Source organism: Sarcophilus harrisii, chromosome 4 (genome assembly GCF_902635505.1).
Source record: "Sarcophilus harrisii chromosome 4, mSarHar1.11, whole genome shotgun sequence".
NCBI classification, from domain to species: domain Eukaryota; kingdom Metazoa; phylum Chordata; class Mammalia; order Dasyuromorphia; family Dasyuridae; genus Sarcophilus; species Sarcophilus harrisii.
In genome coordinates, this window is record NC_045429.1 from 428,144,887 (window position 1) to 428,149,985 (window position 5,099).

General features: G+C 38.4%; 1 long non-coding RNA gene across 1 annotated transcript; it reads left to right on the forward strand.

Annotated features, from left to right (window-relative positions):
• The first annotated feature begins 444 nt into the window (after positions 1 to 444).
• Positions 445 to 2,944, forward strand: LOC116423763. The gene is made up of 2 exons (XR_004234290.1): positions 445 to 510; positions 2,294 to 2,944. It is a non-coding gene; the product is annotated as an uncharacterized LOC116423763 (long non-coding RNA).
• The last annotated feature ends 2,155 nt before the right edge of the window (positions 2,945 to 5,099 follow it).

Genomic DNA, 5,099 nt, shown 5'->3' on the forward strand with positions numbered 1-5,099 from the left:
GCATGAAGGACTTGGTTCCCTCAGGGAGGAATCAGCCATAATCCCAGAGATGGGTGCCTGGTGGTGGTAGTGAGGCAAAAAAAACACAAAACCTTCATATTCTCAAGACACACGAGATCTTTCACCATCATGTTGTCATGGTAGTCTTTCCAGTCACTTTGGAATTGGATAGGGAAATAGTACAGTGGGGAAAAGGCAAGAGTGAGTTCCAAACTAGCAAATATTTCAGCTACCAGTAGGCACCATACAGATGTGCCACTTGTTAGAAAAGCAGTTTTAGAATGGTGATGGCCTGATCTGAAATCATGAAGGAAGAGGGATGGAAATGTCAAGAATTGTCTGCCACATGGGGCTTGCTTGGCACATGACTGTGAGTATATTCTCCTCCCACCAGAACCTTGTCTTCTAGGAGCAGTGGAGCCTGGGAATCCCTTATATAAGGTGTCTTTAGAACTGGCTCTTCACACCATTTGCCTCCTGGGAGAGAAGTCTTTCAGAACCTGTAATTAGGTAAGTGATTCAAATCTCAGCGGGGAGAACTTTGAACAAGAAAAGCCCTAACGATATAAAGAGAGAGGTCAGCCATGTATACTAATATTATATTTAATTTATACTTTAACATATTTAACATGTGTTGGTCAACCTGCCATCTCAGGGAGGGAGTGGGGGGAAGGAGGGGAAAAATTGTAACAAAAGGTTTGGCAATTGGTTAATGCTGTAAAATTACCTATGCATATAACTTGTAAATAAAAAGCTATAAGAAAAAAAAAAAAAGGAAAAAAAAGAGAGGTCAGGGGAAATGAGAAAAAGATAAAGAAATTAGGGAAAAGGGGGAAGGTTCAATCAACCAGAGTAAGAAGGGAGGCCAGTGAGGAATAGAGAGCTTAGGAAATGACCAGAATATTTAAACATGTACCCAGGAAATTGGGGGGAAATCTATAACCTATATTCTTAAGAATAATTGGAGATCCTGCATAATATATAAGGCAAATATATATTATATCTATGTATATGTATATACATATATAAATATAATGTAATCATATAATATAAAATAATAAAATGTTAAATTTACAATTGAAATGGCATAAAATGTTGTAAAGATTTTTTTTATAAACTTTGGGTGTTAGATATTGTTAGTAAAAATGAATATGAATGAAAAAATGAATATTTTTAATTATTAAGCATTTACTATAATAATATAGTATATTGTGATAAATATAATATAAGCATATATGAACATATGTATCTTATGTGTATATGTTTATATGTGCATATATACATACATGTATATGTACGGATGGCACTGTCCGCATCATTTAGCTTATATTCTAATAATAGTCGTCTGGTATCATAGGGCAGTAGATAGACAGTATCCTTTAAGGTAGGGAGATACAGGTTCAAGTCTATCCCCTTAGTACATCCTGGCTACATGACCTTGTATTCACTTAAACTCAGTATCTCATACAACTTATTTATATTATTCTATAAATGCATCTGTTCTAAAAACCCAACCAATAAATTGGGTGGGACTAAACAAAAGACAGATGAACTCAAAGGCTTTTGAGATAGTCCTTAGAGGAAGAAGATTAAAAGGACTGAGAAAAGGGATGTGATGTGAATCATAATATGTGTGATAGCTCCCCTATTCCAGATACCTGAGCCAAAAAGAAGCAGTTAGATCCCCTGTCCCAGATGAAAAATGCATCATTTTTCACTGAAACAGAAACATTTTTGCAGATCAGCTCTATAAGTTTGATATTTGCATATGGTATATGTTTTGGAGTAAGGTTGAATGATGATGGTGATTCTAGAGAAGATCTTTTTTTCTATCTTGTTTTGAACATTTAGCCCCCTCAAGCTTTCCAAATATGTTCTCTTATATTATAGATTTTTTAAATAGTTGATTTCCAAAGCCATAGTTACCTTGAGACAAAAAAAGCAAGGGAAGAAAATGTCCAGAGAGAGAATAGGGAAGCAATAACCATTTATCAGTATCATGGAGCAGATTGGGGCATCCTGAGTGTCATGAAATAAGGATCTATAAGTGGGATCTTTATCCCTCAGGCTCAGTGAGACTTTATTGACTTGAGTGGCATGGACTTAGACTTGGATTTTTTTCCAAAATTGCTCTTGGAACTCATACTCTAACACATGCAATTTTTGTTGGAGGACTTTTCTTTCTGGATACAAATGAATCCTAGAAATTAGTTGCCATTGTAATGGGCATTGTTCCCAAATGAAAGCAAATTCTTAGCCTTGTTCTGATGTACCTTCTCTTATTATCTTTCAGAGTGATCTTGCAAAAAGATGTCCTGCCAACAAAGCCAGCAGCAATGCCAGGCCCCTAAGTGCCCCCCTAAGTGTCCTCCTAAGTGCCAGACACCCAAGTGCCCACCCAAATGTCCTCCTAAATGTCCCCTTAAATGCCCTCCCCAGGCTCCATGCTCTCCTCCAGTCTCTTCCTGCTGTGGCTCTAGCTCTGGAGGATGCTGCAGCTCTGGGGGATGCTGTGGGTCCAGCTCTGGGGGATGCTGCAGCTCTGGAGGATGCTGTGGCTCTGGTGGAGGCTGCTGCCTTTTTTCCCATCACAGGAGATCCCGCAGGAGCAGGCGCCAGAGGAATGACTGCTGTGACAGTGGCAGTGGACACAGCCAGCAGTCTGGAGGCTGCTGTGGTGGCTCTGGAGGTTGCTGTGGGAGCTCTGGGGGCTGCTGCTGATCATCTGGCTCTCTCTACACCAAGAATCAGTGAAATGGAACCCAGGACCAATGTATCACCCACCTCATCTGCAACTGCCATGGAATTTGCCTGCACAGAAATGGTTCTTCAAAAACACTTATTGATCTCAGATCAGTGAGCTTTGGCTCATCTGCCTAACTTCCCTCCCACTGTTCTCTTTTGTTCAGAGACCACATGCAACATTAAATTTACATTCACAGTCCTCTTTGTCTGTTAGTAATTGTCTTTTCTTCTCTGCTGGGTTCTGCTCCTCCTCCTGAAACAAAGGAGGAAAATTTTAAATTTGCCTGCTTAAAAGACACATTCACGGTTTCTTTTTTCTGTCCTGTTAACTATATGATTACAATTCACCCCTACTGATTTTTGTCTTTATAATTCCTGCTACTTATATCTACCCTGAGCTCTGTTCTAACTGTGCTGCCATGTATACATGTCTGCCTTCTTAGAAGGAATAAACCTACATATACAACCTTTAAAAAAAAGATTCAGTTAAGTGGTACTTTCCTTTGAATATTCCTCTTTTTGTACCCTAAGAAATTCAGGAAGCCAGAAACACAGGTTATTGTTGTGTCTAGTTGTCCAGAACCATCTTGAAGGGCAAAGGAATCTCTAGACATATCTGTAAACCTCGAATAACACTTACTGCTTTCACCTACTTTAAATGGATTTTGTCACTATCAGATACAATACTCCTCTGCTTAATGACTTCTGATATACACCTTTCCCAAAACAGTGAATTGATTTCCACTAACTTAAGCTCAATTCTTAGGGGATTTAGTTCCTACCCATTGTTCAGCATCACAATTCCTATGATCCTCCTACAAATGATCTTTCTTTGCAGTCATTTGGATTCATCTGGATTCTAGAACATTGCCTCATGGCTATGTCATTGTTTTGATCCCTTGCTTAATTTATCACATTAGCTAATTCTGTAGAACAGTTCCCTAGTCACTGGTGCCACGGGTCTGTGGAACAGAACATTTGTAGCCACATTACATTTTTCCTATTCTGCAATGGACACAAAAAATTCTGTTGACCTGGGTGGCTGCCATCCCTGGCAGGTGATATCCATCTTTACATTTCTTACCATCATTAGTGGTTGTCTCTTTCTAAAGCTTATTTCCAAACAGAGTCGTTGGCTTAACCAACACGAAACTTTTAAATAAAGAATACAAAGTACCCCAAGACTGATTTCTGTAAATGACAGTCACCTTCAAAGCTCAAATTTTCAATTCATTAAAAGGAGGTGAGGAGTAAACTGCTGGAAAACACTCTATCATGGCTTAAACATCTCTGATAACTTATTACTTGAGTGTAATCAGTGACCAAGGTGATGGAGTTTTCTTATTTGCTTCTCTTGTCTTAACTTGACTCTTCCTTTGCTACATAACACTTAGCAGCTATGTATACTGTTGGCTTGATTTCTCAGGCAACCATAGTTGCCACATATTAAAATCATCTTTAAAATTTCCATGACTAAAAGCAGTCTATCATATTTTGCATGCTTTGTATGCATGGCATCTTTAATCACCAGTTCCTGAAGCATTTTTTCCAGCCTCTCAATGAATCTGAAAAGTTCTGCAATCTTTTCATCAGTCATAATAAAAAAAAACTGACATGAATGTATGTCCTCTGGACTTCCCTTATCTTGAATGAATTAATTAGTGAATGAATAGGTAAATGAAATGAATAAGTTATTAAGAGCTTTCTATGTGCCAAGCATATTGCTAAATATTGGAAAAACAAATACAGAAAAGGACACATTCCGTACCCTCAAGAAATTTACATGCTAATAGTAAGAGAATACATAGATGCAGCAATGGCCAGGGAAGAGAGCTTTGGTCTCAAGAATCCCAAAGATGGCAAATTGATCCGTAAAACAACAAGACATGCTCTTATCTAAAAGCAATGGTAGTATTGATTGAATGACCATTTCCAGAGCAGGAGATAGAAAGAAAGGAATAAGGAAAGGAATTAGGGTGGTAATGAAGATGTCCAAGTGAACTCTTGGCACATTTGATTGTGACACAATGTCTAATTTGGAGCCACTAGATACATCCAATAAGTATCTATTGATGGAGAAATACCTGGGTTTACATTCACTTACCAATTATCATCACTCAGTCTCCCACTCTGAATGGAAGTTCAAAAGAAAAAGGGGGGGTGGAATTTAATTACCCCAAGGAATGGAGAGCATAACTATGGGAGGTTCTGTCTATAGAGTTAAGTTACAGATATGGAGAAAGAGGTTAGCAGCATGGCCGATAGCAAGATGACCCCAAAGAGATAATCAGATGGGAAGTAATTCTAAAATGACTTCCAATATCTGTAAGGTTTCAAACATGGCAACAAAGGAG